The following is an 18,055-nucleotide window of genomic DNA, read 5'->3' as shown; positions in this document are numbered from 1 at the left end:
TTGCAGCCTAGTGGGTTTCATTCAGTTAGTTTATATTCTAGAATGCGATTAATTATGGTGCTAATGTGTTCCTCTCCAAACTTTACTATGCTTTTATTCATAGCAAAACGGCTACACAAACTGTCTCAAGGTTAATACTAAAAGTGATTACCGGTAGGTGTTTTGCTAGCCATAGGTTATGCTCAGTATGCATTAACCACTTAGTGAATGAATGTCCTGTGTAATGTAATGTCAAATTTTTGGTCATATTTGAACATAAAACTTAATTTCAAGGCAGACATCATGCGAAGCGACGATACATTAGCTTTCTGTTCAGTGTGTCAGATGTTGATTCTGTAACCGTTCCAACTGATTCAGTGAATCATTCCTCAGACTGATTAAGCTTTAAGTATGATTCCTGTTCACGTTTGTTTTTGCGTGCAGCTTGTGACATTATTTTAGTGTCATTAAGATATTACAGTTTTATTACTATTTTGAATTGTTTTTTATTTAATTTTTAAGGTTTAATTTTAAAATTCAAGTTTAAAAGTTTAAGTTAAATAAAAAATGTATAGTTTTAGGAATTATATTTTAATAGTATATAATCATTTTATTTTAAAAAATAAATAATTTTGCTTGCCATTTTTTTGCTGTACAAATAGAAATAGTCATTTGTCTATTTTGAACCAATCCCATATTCTCTGAATCACTCCATTGAATGAAGTGTCACTTCCTATGCATGAGTGTTGGGACAACAGCACAGATCTGTACCGCCTGGTTTGCGTTGTGACAGACCGCCAGCAGGGTTTCCCCTCCCGCCTCCGCACTGTAATTATCTGATAAGGTATGCGGTGCAGTGAAAGTTACCCACAATCCCTCCCCACATTCCAGTGTCCTGCTGGCCAGCAGAAAACAGTGTGTTCTCTGTGTAGAGTACCACTGACCTCTGTGCCACTCCCTCCATGCTTTAATGAAAGTATCGATGCTTCAGGAACTATACCTGACCCCTGGCAGACCTCTCTGAACACATACGTACGTGGACTGACACTTTTTGTGTCTGTGCATACTTGCTTACCTGAGGTTATCTGTCCTACCGCATTAATATTTATTTAAAGTTAAGATTACGTTTGAAAGGTCAAACTGTCTCTCTCTTTTCATTTGAAAACATTTCTGTGATCCAGGCAGTGTAAACATGAAACCCAGTGAGCTACCTATAGACAGTATTTTTAGTCAATTCACCTTTTTTTATATAGCGCTTGATACAATACAGCTTCACAGTAATAAACAGCAAAATATCAATCAACAATGCAAAGTTCTTCATCCAAAGTTCATCAAATACCCTTAGGTTGCCTTTAGTGGATACCTATTATATTTCCAAGGCATATATATGTATATGTTTTTTGGTTTATCCTCTTAGTGTCTTAAGTGGGACTTTTATTTTGACAACATTAGAAATTGAGAATCGCTAATTCTCTGTCTTCATTACTTTACTGTCTTTGTTAAACAGTTATGTCTAATAATAAAAATGCAAATGCTATAATAATCTTTCTATGTCGTCATAGAACAACTGTTTTGTCTTCTGAAGTATGTAGTTTATAAAAATGTGTGTACCCTTTGTGATGGTCCGTCAGTGCAAAGGATCCAAGATCGAGTGAGCAACTTTTAATCCTTGATTTCAAGGATGCTCAGTGTTGATTCAGTTCAATAACTGTGTGAATTTCATAAATTATGGAATGGCTTGCTTAGTTGGGGACACTTAATGTTCAGCAGTATTATTGACTCGACTGCAGTGATACTATTGGATAAGAACTGAACTGTGCTTGATGATGACATCACTGTTTTCTGCAGCTGCTTTATAGCCGATTAAGCTGAATTGAACTCATTCCATAATTGATGAACTTTTCACAGTTATTGAAGCAAACTGAATCAACACTGAACTGATTTCAGCTAAATAATGGCTGACACTAAAGGTGACATTATTTGACTTGAATTCATTCATTTTGGCTACACTGTAAAAAATTCTGCTGTGATTTTACAGTAAATTACTGGCTACTAATTGCATTACTTTCACAGTAATTTACAGTAAGAAAATTTAATGTAAATTACAGCAAAATGACAGTTGTGTACAGTGATTTCACAGTTAATGATATCACATCATTACTGTAATTTCACAGTGCATAACTGTATAAATATAGTTATCAGCTGTAACTTGAACAGTAATTTATTGTGTTTCAGCTGTAAAAGTAATGCAATTAGTAGCCAGTAATTAACTGTAAACTTACAATTTAATACAGTAATGCAATATGATGACATAAAAGTAGTAAAAAAAAAAGATTAAACAATAGTTTCCACAATTGATTTTATTTTCAATAAAATTGTTACAACAATATAACAAACGTTGCAAGAGTCGTTGCATAACAGCGGGCAAGAGTAGGCAACGAGATGGCAGTCCAAAAAACACAGCCAGAGCTAAATAACAAAAAAATAGGTAGAAGTGAAGGTCTTGACCAGAAGGGCAGTCCAACATATTCAGTGGCGATATGGCAAGTAAAAACGGAGAGCCAAACAATGACCGGAGCAAATGAAAAAAGTAATACCATCAAAACAAAACAAATAACATAGCAACCCAAGACCCAACAGATGAGGCGAACCTAGATGAGGCGAAAATCTGGTCTATGGTATCCAGACTGCCTTTCAGCGTGAATAAAATCCACCCCAACTGCTCGCCAATTTCAGATCCCTCCATTTTCACATCGCTGAAGATTCTCCTCTCACTGAAGACACGTCCAGTCAAGACGTCCCAAAGTCTGCACAGTGGGTTGTGATGTAGCTGGTTCTTCCTGAACAAAATGAAGAATCAGTATTAGAAAAGAGAAGTAAATTGATTCAATTTATACTCCCAATGACAAGCTAAAATCTTACTTAAAGGGATAGTTCACCTAGAACTGAAAATTCTGTCATTTACTCGCCCTCAAGTTGTTCCAAACTGGTTTGAGTTTTTCTTTATTTGAGCAAAAAATATATTTTGAGAATTGAAAATGAAACAGTTGATGGGCCCTATTGACTTCCATAGTAAAAAAAAAAAATATATACTATGGAAGTCAATGTGGCCCCATCAGCTGTTTAATTTTTTGGGTGAACTACACATCCTGCAACATCTCGTTTGGCATCCATGTAATGTGCTTCTATAATGTATTTCAGCTTCAACACATTGGACAATTTTGCTTAAAGGGTTAGTTTACACAAAAATTACAATTATTTTGTTAATTACTCACCCTCATGTACATTCACACCTATAAGACCTTTGTTCATCTTCGGAACACAAATGAAGATATTTTTAGTGATATTCTGAGAGCTTTCTGACCTTCCATTGGGAGCAATGCAACTAACACATTCAAGGCCCAGAACGATTGGAAAGACATCATTGAAGTAATCCATGTGACTGCAGTGGTTTAACCAATTTTATGAAGCGATGCGGGTGCTTTGTTTTTGCAACAACAAGGAGGAGCACTACGACGCACGCATATTGTGTTGACTCGAGACTAGGTGTTGTTCCGTGAATGTGCTTTAAATAATATAATTTTGTAAACAGAGGTAAATTATGGTTTTAAATTATAAATTGAGGTTAAACTACTGGAGTCACATGGATTACTTTAATGGTGTCGTTACTACCTTTCTGGGGCTTGAATATATTAGTTGTGAAGGCTCCCAATGGAGGAACAGAAAGCTCTTGGAGTTCATTCAAAATATCTTAATTTGTGTCCCGAAGATGAACGCGGTTCTTACAGGTTTGGAACGGCACGAGGGTGCATAATTAAGGACAGCATTTTTTCTTTTTTTGCTGAACTATACCTTTAAGGAATCCTGGAAACACCTTAAATCAGCATGTATTCGCCAATTTTCTGGAAGAACTGAAATGCAGATAAGAAAACTGAAACAGTTTCACAAAAACAAAACAAAAACTTTCTGCATTTTTACATTTTCCATAAAAAGAAAAGAAAAGCAGTTTTGAATTATTCACTTGAAGCTTCATATAAAATACTCAGAAAAGTAAAATGTTAGCTGCAGCCCTATTTTACAGTGCAAAGTATGGTAATAAAAGCATAAAAGCACTTTTATGAAATAAGCTTGTTCCCACATTTGACAAATTGTGTTTACACAAATATATTGCTTTAACTTTAGCATCATTTAAAGGGTTAGTTCACCCAAAAATTAAAATTCTGTCAGTAATTACTCTCCCTCATGTTGTTCCAACCCCGCAAGACTTTCGTTCATGTACACAAACGAAGATATTTTTGATGAAATCTGAGAGCTGGATCACTCTTCCATAGGCTTCTTAAGGGATTGAAACTTGCCGGCCCAGAAAGTCATTAAAGACATTGTTAAAATAGTCCAAGTGACTACAGTGGCTCAACCATATGATTATCAAGCGACGAGAATACTTTTTGTGCGCAAAAAAAATTAACGACATTATTCCACTATTCATTATGTTCTCCGTGGACCTGAGTGTGTTCACGTAGTGTAACTGCTCAGTGCGTCTGTGTTGCACATCACACGCGTCACACACATGACCAGCGCCGGCCAATATGAGCCTATGTGGTGACGTGCAACACAGACGCGTTACGTGAACCCACTCGGCTAGGGCTGGGCGATAAAACGATAACGATAATTATCGCGATATAATTTTTCTCGATAAAACGATATCAGGAGTTCGATAAATGTTCGATAATGTTTTTGCGCCAAAAGCGGAACGAATCTCATTTGAACCGCGCGCGCCACACGGACCGTTTATCCGCTCGGCTCAAAGTCCAAACGGCAGCGCGAGCTCCCTCGAGCAGACGCGTTTACTCTGATCGGCCTCGGTCACTAGATCCAGTGAGAGCGCTTGAATTCAGCGAGGAACACAAATGTCTCAGTGATTTAAACCAGTTTAAAGGCAGATGAGACCGCGCTGACGAACAGGAGAAGCACTGTGCGCAACGATACAGTCAGAAGCTTCTCCGTCTACACATTCCCATCATGCACCACGGATTTAACGTTAACGTTAGCCTAGTAATATTAACTGCATCATGAAATGTGGGATATATATATATATATATGTATTGAATTGTATAATATTATTAATGTAGACAATGTATTAAAGGACTAATGGAATATAATTCGTTTTTAATAATGTATTTAGGCTACTGGTTTTCATAAATACCATAGAAACCATAAAGTTACATTTTATCTGTGGTTATCATGATGATCTAAATGCATGATGCTGGATGACCAATGGTTAATTTTAATAAAACTAAAGAATATTACATTTTACCAAATAAAAATAATGTTGTTACTTTTTTTTAACAGATGTTACTGTTTTTGTTAATGAACATAAATTGTATAAAGTAAATCTGCATCCTAACTCAAGCTAATACTACTGAAATAAAGATATTTATTTTGTTAAGGAAAAATGACAAATGTTTGAATGTTCTACCTCGGATTTGTGAATGTTCACCTGTTTGGCAAGTGTTTGTCATATGTTCTGACAAGAGTAGTTTAAAAACACAACGCTCTGGTTTCTACAGCTTTCACTTAGGAGTATAAATCTGTCTTTAAACTTGAAATAAATAAAGATTTGACATTTATCGATAATTATCGATATCGACTGATATAAAAAAAAATATCGTGATATTTTTTTTGGCCATATCGCCCAGCCCTATGAGGGAGTGTAATTAATGACAGAATTTTAATTTGTGGGTGAACTAACCCTTTAATAGCTTCAATAAACATCTTACTGCAGAACTATATCTAGCTTAACACAGAGACAGTGTTTCGTTAGTCCGCTCTGAAGTTTAGATTGCTTACATTAGATTGACATCCGTTCAAAGTCAAGAGCTCCCTGATCAGTGTGCAGACTTGGTGGTTTATGTGTCCTCTCTGCCTCTGCCATCTCTGGGTTGATGCCCAAGAAGCACCTATAAACAAAAAGACAGAAGAAAGCTGTTAGTTTTATTCAAGTGGGATGAAAAAGGTGTCAGTCCCAGTCACCACCTTTAGTGGGTCACTGGATTTACAGTACAAAGCTAAACTAAAGTTAGCTCAGTTTTAACAAGCTGACATTACTTTGATTTAGTTAAACAGCAAACATTTAAATAACGTTAACAGCAACTGAAAAACATTTTTCCATCACAAACACACAGTCAAAAATAGTCTGGCAACAAAGTAGAGGTGTGTGATTTACCCAGGTCAAGCATTATGCACACAACAACGTGCACGTACTGTTTGCAGAGGATGGAGTAACGTTAAGAGTATGTTGGCCTGTCCATCTCCCTATGTCTGTTTCTGCTTGTAACTGAACGTAACGTTACTCTTCCTCCTAGAATTAGTTAACGTTAGTACCCGTTCAGACAAAATGGCTCCTAATATCTCCAGATGTCGACCTGTTTTTAATGTAGAATAGCACAACTAATCTCCACTAATTCAGTGATAAACATTTAATTTACTAACGTTATATCTTTTTCACAATAAAAGCATCCAGTTGTTTTGCAACACACTTCATTTTTCTGTTGACGAGACAGACAAATGGCTGCTCCGTTTCACACACAAAGCAGGGGAGAAAATTATGAAGTTCAGCTAACGTTACTAATTTGAGATGAATTTATGAAATTTGAACTGTATTTCAGCATTTATTTGCCCAAATTCACAACACTATAATTGATCTAACGTTAGTTGATAATAACTGTCATACCCACATATAAGGCCACAGCTTATACCTTATAACTTTATTTCCCGGTGGTCACCATAGAAAAATGCTGTGGGAAAAGAGAACGCTGTTAGAGAAACTAAGAAAAGCATTAAGCAAAAGTAAAAATTTCGACGATGTAACTTTAGCTAACGTGTCTCACAGTTAACCTTACTAACTTAATACGGTACAATTAACGTTAACACTACAACCAACGTCTTGTTCATTCAAATTTGCGCGCTCAAACCTAGACGCGAGTCTGCTTCGGCTAAGTTACAAAAACATGACAACAGCACCTACAACAAACGCTAATTTGGTTCATACTTTTAAATAACATGCACTATCATATAAAAAAACAGCCACCAAAATGACAAAGTTTGATATTTTAAACACTTACCGGCCGCTGAATCCATCGAGTGAGACCACGGAGGAGATGAGAGATGACGCAGTTGCAGCGCGAAAAAGACGGAATTCACAGTAGTTTCTTGTAATAGTCCCGCCTTGCATTATTTTCACAATAAAAGTCTAAATACGGTATTATATTGTGAAATATCACAGTAAAAGCCTGTGAATTGGTAATACTGCAATTTATTGTGAAATATTACAGTTATATGTTGTGAAATCCTGGAAATATTTTACAGTGTATAAAGCAGCTCTGCAGACAACCGTGATGTTATCATCCATCTCAGTTCTCATCCAATAGTGTCAGTGCAGTCGAGTCAGTAATACTGCTGAATATTAAGTTTCCCCAGCTAAGCAAGTCAGGTGACAGTGGCAAGGAACCCAAACTCCATCTTTGACAGAAATGGGGAAACATTGGGGAATGGGGCTGTTTATAATCCATTATGCAGAAAAGTAAAGGATTTTTGTTTAGTATCTTGTTAGGACAAGGATCTTTAAGTGGATTTGGAAAAAATCCCTTACAACTTCCAGCCTTATATATTTGCCTCACACACTTGTGAGAATCCCAAAGAAATATGTGGTTACTGGTGAGAAAAGACACATTTTTATACTTTTATATGATAGGGAAAAAAAAGTTTACTTTCAGAATGACTGCTGAAAGTTGAATAGATTCCAGTTGATCCAATGCATTTCTTAAAGTAAAATTCTGATCCTCAATTTGTCAACATGTTTAACATGTTTCACTCTACTAGTTGCAAGCTCAAAGCAGATAATAATAGGCATCTGATAGTGTTTGATTAAATTAGATTCTCTAAGGTTTAGCTGACTTTTAGATTACAGGATGACAAGTATGTGCTAGAGTTACATGTGGGAGTGATGTTTAAGCTGCCAGTGGAGTGTAAGTGAAGGGAATGCCAACACAAAGGACTGTACGCTTCAGATTACTTCATTCCTTCACTGAAGGCCTGTGTGAATGAGACCGATTTGAGGATATCGTTTTTCCAATTTCCCAATGTTCACGCTTGGCTTGAGCAGAAGGAAATTATAGGTTGGTTGACGTCAAAATTTTGACAATCTGCTGAAAGCTGAGAAAGGGATTTGCACATTATCGATTTCATTCACTTGAGAAAAAAAATCTAGGGTTGGTTGTCAATCGGTTAAAACTTTTAATCAAATATTACATGTTATTCTGGTCAATTACCCGATATTTGGTGAGAAAATCCCCCCAAATTAAGATAATTCAAAAGCATTAAACTGAGGGATTTCAAACTGAGGTTCGAGGACTTTATAAATTAGAATATTTTACAAATATTTTTTGATCACATCATTTTTTATTTTATTTATTTGTTTATTTATTAGCTATGAAAGCACCTAAAGTCTTTATTGACTTGTATTGACTTGTGTGAATATTGTCAATATATTTGCTTTATTTCTATATCATTGAACATAAATCTAGCACTGTTTTTATTTTATTTTAATTATTTTTGTCAATATTCTAAATTGAAAGCCCTAAAAACTTCATGTCGCAATTCAGGTAGGGGTTTGCAAGGCAATGTGGTATGAGTGAGGCACTACGTGCAGCAGAACTCTGGGATGGTCAGATATTTCTTTCAGAGTCTGGCTTTCAGGACATTACAGACCCACTGATGCAGAAACCCCTTCACAAAGACTCTGTCAACAGAAGATAATGGAGTACAAAAGACTTTAATACAGTCACTTAAAGCTACTTTAATGCAGCTCGGGCATCGCTTTGAGGATGAAATGACAGTCCACATGATAGATTAAGGGTTAAGGGCAACTGTATTTTTTTTCCCAGAGTTACGCTTGCGTGCTCTCTTTGTGGGGGTATAACAAGGCTTGTCTGACTTAAACACCTCTTTTGGCTCAAGCCTGTTGCATGGAATGGACAGAATGTAGATTCTACGCAGTCGTTTCCGTCCAGCTCTGTCTTTTTGTCTGTTGATGAATGTGGCTTTTATTCTAGATTTTTGTTGACACTTTCCTGCTGGAGGGATTTTCTTGTAGGCTTTCTAATACTTGGCAAAGAGCTGAGTCAATCGCACTTGGCAACCAGGAACTCCTAGGAAGTCCTGCTCGTCTCCTTTTGTGGATTCTCAAAGGCCTGTGGGGTGATGGACAGGGTGCAATGCTCTCATAAAGCTCATCACATTAAGACCGATATGCCACATTGCTGATGTTAGGGATCACCCAGTTCTAGAGCCGCCTTGTTCTTGTAGAGGAGACGACTGTTGAGTCATGAGGTAATTAGAGGGGTATGGCCATCCAGGTTGGTCTCCTGTGTTTTTTTTTTTTTTTTAACTCTGGGAGAGGGTTGTTTTTCTCAGGGATCATAATATATCCCTTGATCTGACATGCTGCATTTACTTTGAATACGCACAGGAAGAAAGTCCCACTTTTTTCTTTCCATTTCACGCCAAATGTTGTAACAAGCCAAGGCAGATATTTTAGTTGACTTGCACGGACTGTTTTTAAAGGATAGGCTTGCAGACTTCCACATTCCGTAAAAGAGGAAAGTATGTACAGTGAAATTCTGAGTCCTAGTGGAGAAATACCAAGGAAGCGTGCTAGAATCTTATTCAAAAGTGCGTCCTAGTGGAGAAATACCAAGGAAGCGTGCTAGAATCTTATTCAAAAGTTCTTAATTTAGAATTTTTTGCTTTTCACATAACTGCATTAAAATGCATATCGGAAGTAGCCTGGCTCCGCCCTTCTACATACTTCCGCTCAATTTTCATTTTCCTTCAGGACTAGGTCTGGGATTGTGGTATATTCTTGGGTGTTCTCCGTTCAATTTTTTACAGGTCCAATCAGCGAAGAGAGGGAGTGGCTGAGAACGATGACGTTGAGGTTGTGCACTAGTTTGAGTCGTCATACGTCGCGACCAAACGTTAGCGATTGGTTACGGCTGATCCAGAGTGACTCTGGGCAGATCCAATAGTTTTAAACTTCAACAGAGTACCCGCCTTCAAGGAAGTTAACGCTTGTCAATGGAGAGAGGCCAGACTTTCTGTACAAATGAAATGTACGAGAGTCTGGTAGAACCAGGCTATATCAGAAGTGCAGAACCAGGCACATTTTTGAGTCACTGTGTATCAAAGAAACATTTTTATTTGTAATTTTTTTATTAATTTTCTATATTTATATATAAATGTATATATTTTGTTAATAACTTTATGTAACAGTGAGTAATGATAGTTTAAAGGGTTAGTTCACCCAAAAATGAAAATTCTGCCAGTAATTAATCACTCATGTCGTTCCAAACCCGTTCATCAGAACACGTATGAAGATATTTTTAATGAAATCTGAGAGCTTTCTGTCCTTCCATTGACAGTCTACACAACTACCACTTTTAAGCCCCAGAAAGGTAATAAAGACATCATGAACGTAATCCATGTGACTCCAGTGGTTTGTAAATAAATTGGTCAATTATGTTTTTTTTTGCGCAAACAAAGTACTCGTGTTGCTTCATAAAATTGAGGTTAAACCACTGGAGTCACATGGATTACTTTTATGATGTTTTTACGACCTTTCTGAGGCTTGAAAGTGGTAGTTGCGTAGCTGTCAATGGAGGGACAGAAAATGCTCAGACAGTTGAATAGCCGTTGACTTCAATAGTAGGAAAACAATACTATGGAAGTCAATGGCTACGGTAAACTGTCTGGTTACCAACATTATTTAAAATATCTTCCTTTGTGTTCAACAGGAGAAAGAAACTCATTCAGGTTTGGAAAAAGTTGAGGTTAAATAAATTCCTTTTTGGGTGAACTATCCCCTTTAATGTTAGAGATTGTTTTTGTTTGCTAGCCACCATTTCTATCCCACATGTAAATGCTGGACTGATGATGTAAAACCCCAGACGAGTCTTCTTGCGTGTGTCCGCTTTTTAAATGCATCTTGACTGCCGTACATTTTGACATTAATGACAACTGAGATCCTAGTGAGAGATGGCTTACAGCTGGGATCATATTCATACAGTCTGACAAGCAACAGTTGTAAAGGACTATTATGAATCTTACAGTGTGCTCATGGCTTTACACACTGCAGTTCATAATGTGAGTCAGATGTTGATTCAGTGGCTGCTCTGTCTGATTCAGTGAATCAATTCAGTGAAAGATTCATCAGACTGATTCAGACCTGTCAAAGTGTTGTCCTTTTGAATGATTCATTAAAAGAATAGTGTCATAAAAGTAATTTGTTAATGAATAGGACTACATTGGTTGCACTATGTTTAGAAACTTGCACTAAACTTTGGGATTACCCAAACTGAATCAGGTTGCAGTACATGCAATGCAAAGGGAAAGCACAAGTGTGCCACACCTCTGTAATTAACACACGTGTCATGTTGTCATCCTGATCTCTCTTTATAGAGCGAACATGTTGCTCTGATTGTAACATGAGCTGGAGCGTCTATTTTCTCTGATAACTGCGGGGAAATCTCTGAGGATATCTCACATTCACATAGCGGCAATTGTTTAGTGAACAAAGCAATGCATTGTTCATTGGTCAGTTGTGGATCTCTAAGGTCATTGTAGTCTGTGTAATTATGTGCCTTGAGGAACTCAAAATAGCCAGATGAGGCACGGAATAAGATCATGCTCTTTGTGTTTGTGCTGTACTTGCCGCAGGCTTTATTCTTCACAGAAGAACTTGTGTGAATGTGGCCCTATAGAGATGGGCTTTCTGGCCATTTTGTCTACTCGAGTACAGATAAATCAACCATCCTTGTGCACTCTTTTTGTAATTGTACATAAGCTTGGACTTTTGGTTTTGGAATGTATTTTTGTATAACTTGTTGCTTTCTTTTTGGGGGTCTCATGCCATGACTGTCATGTTTTTAAGAGGGTGTATATTAAGGGTGTGTTCACTTGGCATGTTTGATTGGGTTAAAACGAACCCTAGTGCGATTGCTCTGTTAATGCGGTTTATTTGAATAAGTGGGGACGTTGCCATCTGAACTAGAGGTGGACCGATATGTGATTTTCAGGGCCGATACCAATGATTACAGATCGAGTAGACCGATAACTGATATTTTGAACCGATATTTAGCCTATGGTGTATTTTTTTTTATTACTGTCAAAATTACGAATATCAAAGGGTTTTGACAATACTTTCTTTAAATGCTTTTAAACATATCTTTAAATCTGAGAACTGTTAATAATAATAATAATGAATGTTATTTATTTTACTGTAAACATTTTGTACAACTTAAAGACTATTTTAATGGTTTTAACGGTTAATGGTTTAATGACTCCCAACAAATCAGATGGGCGGGGACATTGGTCTAGTCTACAGAGTGGTGAGTTCCGACAGAGGTGGCTGCGTCAGAGCCAAATATAGCGCATTTCAAAATAAAAATTTTTTATCGGCAAATCGGTTTTGAATATGGCCGATAACCATAAAAATGCTTAATATCGTCGTCGATTATCGGCCGGTCGACCCGTAATCTGAAACCTGGTGGTGTGCACCAAACAAGTGGACCGAGACCCCTGAAAAGATGGGTCTTGATCCACTTCCAAGCGAACTCTGGTGCAGTTCGACTGGAAAAATGAATGCTCAAGCAAACCTGTTTTTTTCTCTTCATAGTTGTGATGTTACCCATCACATGCATCAGAACCGCGTCTCCTCACAGCAGATCTTGGTGTGTGTGTGTGACGGAGGGATTCCTGCTGCTGTTTGGACTCTTACACATTTCATAAGCTCTTCACGAGTTCTCAGCTGGTCAAAATACCATCATATTTCGGCTAGGCACATACAACGAGCGCATTTATCCCAGTACACAGCGTTGTTTTGGATGTTCGGTAAGTTCCATCCCAAAATATATGTAATAAAAGCCGACCAATCAGGTTGTGAACACATCCCTATGCCTTTAGGTCCGGAATCTATAGGTTCGATGTTAAAATGTCAATGTGAACGCTAAGCGGACCAGGACTAAATAAAACTAAGTGAACTACAAGTGTGAACACACTAAAAGAACTATAGTATAGAAATGTTAAGAGTTAAAAATAAAAGACAAGAAATTCAGTTAATGCATTTTTATAATCTATAATTAGTCACGTCAGAGTAGTACAGTGCTCAACGTTCATATGAGTTCATACTTGAATTTTTGTAACACAGACCATCTGGAGATGATGAAGATATGATCTGTGAAGAAAGCATTTGTTTTGATGCAGACATGTGCGTGGCTGTTGATGCCAGACAGACAAAGATTATTTGTGCTGTTTTATAGCACCTATTCAGTGTTTTACACCTGTGTGCCTTTGATCTAACACTTCTATGAGTGATAAAAGGGCTTATCAGACTATCCAAGTCTTCTTCTCAGCCACCTCGCTGCTGAGATAAAAACTCAAGTCAGCAGCCAAAAGATGGTGTGGCAGTGCCTTCTCATTCAGCAATTAATGTAGATCTCAATAAACATAAGCGTAATACAGATAATGCACACTGTGTGTGGGCTGTCAAGACAACAATCTGATTGGAAATGACCTTTCACTCAACTCTGGTCCGTTAGCTATGAAAGCCTGTTTCTGCCTAAGAGCAACAAATAAAACAGATGAAACCCAATACAATGTAAGAAATGACATTTCATTTTAATTTAATTTTGTTTTATTTCTCTGAAACAGACGTCCATTTTTTTTTTTCTTGCTGGCACTGTTGGATTTTATTTGATATTATTTTCTATTTTGAAACACACTTTCAGAGTATATTTTCTTGTTGGATTGTTTAAAAAAAATAAAAATAACTTTTTGTACTCTTTGTCTATGTGATATTTGTTTTTGAGGCGTACAACTATTTTGGAGCTTAAACAGCTGTTTTACGTCTCATTAAGCAGAACTGAACATGTAGGAATGCACTGATATGAACATTTTGGCAGATACCGATAACCGATAATTCTTTTTATTTGGAAGAAACAAGCACTTCTACATAAATCAAACATATACAATACAGTAGCCTAGTTTGAACTAGTATACAATTCCTTAACATTTAAAATGAATTTCACACTCCTTTGGCCAACTTTCTTTGTGAAAAACAAAAGGAAAAGAAAAATCTATTGCCTTACAAACAAAATAATTCCTAATAATGCCAACAAGTCATTGGAAAACACATATAAATATTCAAAATGCATGTGCCCTGGATAAATAAAATGAAACAGCTATGCATGAACTATAATTTGATTTTAATTCAGCCATATTGTTGATGATAATAATATGAGAAAAATAAAAGTGTTAGTTATTATTAATAATGCATCAAGGTTCTTAAATGAATATTACTGTTTCAAATAAAAGCATTGCTGTTTGAGCTGCACAAGCTGAAGCTGAAGAGCTTAATAAACACTGTTAAACTGAAACGCCTGGTTAGCGGGTTAATTAACGAAATTATTCAGATGTTTATATACAACATAAACCTAATATTTCAACTTATATTTGCACAAAATGAAGCAAATGCACAAGTGAATAGTGAATACATGATAGTCAGAAGAATGTATAACTCCTGTTGTTGATGCGCTCTTCCCGTAACGGCGTTGTACGTCAACTAAACCCAAAGAATTCACAACGTTTTATTACAATAGTGTTTTCATTACAATGTTATGTATATGACAGTCACAATCACAGTTATTAATATGGAGCATTGCTGTTTGAGTGCATGTGTCGAAGCTAAAGATGGTCACATGTAAATGTCACAATTTATGCTGTAACTGCGCGCTAAAACACTGGCGAACAAAGAATTCACAAACTTCCTTAACAATATTATTTTCAAAATTTAATGTAACCAATATGACAGACTTGCGATGCATGTTGCACTTAACTGTATTTTCCTTTTCGGAGTGATTCCAATCATATTTCAAGCAGTTCAAAAGCGCACATCTGAAGTGTCTCAGCTGAAAGAAAATAATCCATCATTTATCAGCTTTAATATATCTGCCAAATTTTCTTATCGGTCTGATAAACATAACATTAAAAATGAATATGTATCGGCTGAAACTGATATGGTGGCCGATATATCATGCATTCCTAATGTTAAGATTCATATCTGCATTTGTCTTATCAATGTAATTGAAATGTGAAAGAGAATCAAATTTCCCATAGGCTAAAACTGTTCTTTATAATTTCATGATTTGTAGGATTTACTGTGTGATGAAGGTCAGATCGGTTGACAAACGTATGAACAGAGCTATCAGCGAAACACAATCTCTGAATGGCCAGACGCCCGTGTCTTTGAGCCAAACGCGTGATTGACTTCAGAGAGGGACTTCAGGTTTACAGCAGATGAGGCTTTTGCTTTTGCACGGCTGTCGGAGGTTTTAATAGAATCTGTCAAGCAGAAGAGGCCTGTGTATCCATCACCAGGACCGAGACTGCGAATGCTCAATATTGGAGGATTAAAACGCTTTATGAAGTGTCTGAGTCGCAGTACTGTAATTATAATCCTGAATGCAGGAGATCTACTTTGCTAATTTCAGTAAACCATGTGCGGTGTAAAGTGCTTTCTTTGGTCCCAGAGGCCCATGGCATGTTTTCCATAGTGTTTTTAGTCATCTCCAGATGTACGGTTGTATAGTGTTTATCTGATGTCTGAGACTTCAAAGTTCTCCTGCAATGAAGCAAAATAAACTGAGCTTCATTCCAGCCTTTTTGTGGTGCCACAGAAAGTCAAAACAACCCTTTCTCTCTTTCATCTTTTTATTATTATTCACGGTTGACACTGTAACATCAGGGTGATTCCTTCTATGCAATATATTTTATGTGCGTATCATATGTGATTTAATAAATTGGATAAAATGTTCTTTGCACATTTTATACAGATTTTAGTTACATGTTTAACTTTAAAAGATAATTACAGAAATCAGTCATTTCAGAATATGATTAAGAAAATTAACTGGTTGAGATCCTCATGTAAGTTGCATGCTAGTCTTGCGTTGCCAGACCTTCAAACTAGCGGCAGATAGCAGCTTCCACTGGCCAAGGACCACCCATTATGACATCTGACTGACATGTAAAATAACCAATCACAGATTGTTTTGTTCAGAATCAAAAGTCGACATCCCTATAATAACAGTCCAGCTTGTTAAACTCTTGGACATATTTTAAAGAGTATATGCCGTGAAGTTCACATAGTCCATCCAGCGTTTAATAGATCATAAGCGTTCGTCACAGCTGTAAACACGACGGCTTTCTTTTTCCATGAGGGGGTTTGGCGTCACGACGGCTTTGTTTCCTGGCAGACGTTTAAAGACCATGACACGCATGTTTCCCGTCAACCAATCAGATGGCGACTTCAAAACTCCTGAAGTTTTTAAAATTTTGTGTGCCTTGTGCATCAGACGTCCCGTGGGCGTGACATCTGAGACTAGCTACATGCTAATGACTAACTTTATTTCCATTTTTTTTAGGCTATTGTGTAAATAATCAAGTTATAATTCATACAGTTTTAGTGTTCAGAGTTTAACAGGTACTGCATAACAGGAATGACCCAGACAAATCTTATTATATCGGTCAACCAAAAGCATTAACAATCAGGCATTAACCGGCTATGGCGTTCCTCACTGTTGTTTCGTTTATTGCTGGAACAAGGCTAAGAACTGCATCTTGTGTGTTTTACCACGCACGACTAGTTTGTGTGTGCTTGCCAGGCAGTAGCTGATGACGCTGAGGTGAGGAGTGACTGAGAAGCAGGGGGTGAAAACTAATGATTATGTTTTTTTTTGTTCTGTGATCAGTGAATGACATCTGGCAGAAGTCACTCACTACACCTGACCACACAGTCAACATCACAGACCTGCAAGATATACAGGTCCTTCTCAAAAAAATAGCATATTGTGATAAAGTTCATTATTGTCCATAATGTAATGATTAAAATTAAACTTTCATATATTTTAGATTCCTTGCACACCAACTGAAATATTTCAGGTCTTTTAATTGTTTTAATACTTATGATTTTGGCATACAGCTCATGACAACCCAAAATTCTCAAAAAAATTAGCATATTTCATCCGACCAATAAAAGAAAAGGGTTTTTCATACAAAAAAGTCAACCTTCAAATAATTGTTCAGTTATGCACTCAATACTTGGTCGGGAATCCTTTTGCAGAAATGACTGCTTCAATGGGGCGTGGCATGGAGGCAATCAGCCTGTGGCACTGCTGAGGTGTTATGGAGGCCCAGGATGCTTCGATAGCGGCCTTAAGCTCATCCAGAGTGTTGGGTCTTGCATCTCTCAACTTTCTCTTCATAATATCCCACAGATTCTCTATGGGGTTCAGGTCAGCAGAGTTGGCAGGCCAATTGAGCACAGTAATACCATGGTCAGTAAACCATTTACCAGTGGTTTTGGCACTGTGAGCAGGTGCCAGGTCGTGCTGAAAAATGAAATCTTCATCTCCATAAAGCTTTTCAGCAGATGGAAGCATGAAGTGCTCCACAATCTCCTGATAGCTAGCTGCATTGCCCCTGCCCTTGATAAAACACAGTGGACCAACACCAGCAGCTGACATGGCACCCCAGACCATCACTGACTGTGGGTACTTGACACTGGACTTCAGGCATTTTGGCATTTCCTTCTCCCCAGTCTTCCTCCAGACTCTGGCACCTTGATTTCCGAATGACATGCAAAATTTGCTTTCATCCGAAAAAAGTACTTTGGACCACTGAGCAACAGTCCAGTGCTGCTTCTCTTCGCTGTTTCTGGTTCAAAAGATTCTGGTTCAAAAGTGGAATCGGTCCTTCTCCACAATCTTCCTCAGGGTCCGGTCACCTCTTCTCGTTGTGCAGCGTTTTTTTGCCACACTTTTTCCTTCCCACAGACTTCCCACTGAGGTACCTTGATACAGCACTCTGGGAACAGCCTATTCGTTCAGAAATTTATTTCTGTCTTACCCTCTTGCTTGAGGGTGTCAATGATGGCCTTCTGGACAGAAGTCAGGTCGGCAGTCTTACC

At 37.4% G+C, this 18,055-nt stretch overlaps 1 long non-coding RNA gene across 3 annotated transcripts; it reads right to left on the bottom strand.

Annotated features, from left to right (window-relative positions):
- Positions 1-2,300: 2,300 nt before the first annotated feature.
- On the bottom strand, positions 2,301-7,344 carry LOC306994241. 3 transcript variants are annotated; one of them, XR_013796639.1, is made up of 5 exons: positions 7,101-7,344; positions 6,735-6,773; positions 5,827-5,936; positions 3,832-3,890; positions 2,301-2,819 (listed from the first exon to the last, which is right to left on the bottom strand). It is a non-coding gene; the product is annotated as an uncharacterized lncRNA (long non-coding RNA). The 3 variants fall into 3 exon arrangements; XR_013796640.1 differs by lacking the exon at positions 7,101-7,344 and having other exon boundaries at positions 2,302-2,819; positions 6,735-6,913; XR_013796641.1 differs by lacking the exons at positions 6,735-6,773; positions 7,101-7,344 and adding an exon at positions 6,203-6,338 and having other exon boundaries at positions 2,302-2,819.
- Positions 7,345-18,055: the final 10,711 nt, after the last annotated feature.

The sequence above is a fragment of the Phoxinus phoxinus genome (genome assembly GCF_949152265.1).
Source record: "Phoxinus phoxinus genome assembly, contig: scaffold_93, whole genome shotgun sequence".
Classification (NCBI taxonomy): domain Eukaryota; kingdom Metazoa; phylum Chordata; class Actinopteri; order Cypriniformes; family Leuciscidae; genus Phoxinus; species Phoxinus phoxinus.
This window is presented reverse-complemented; position numbering and strand designations above follow the sequence as displayed.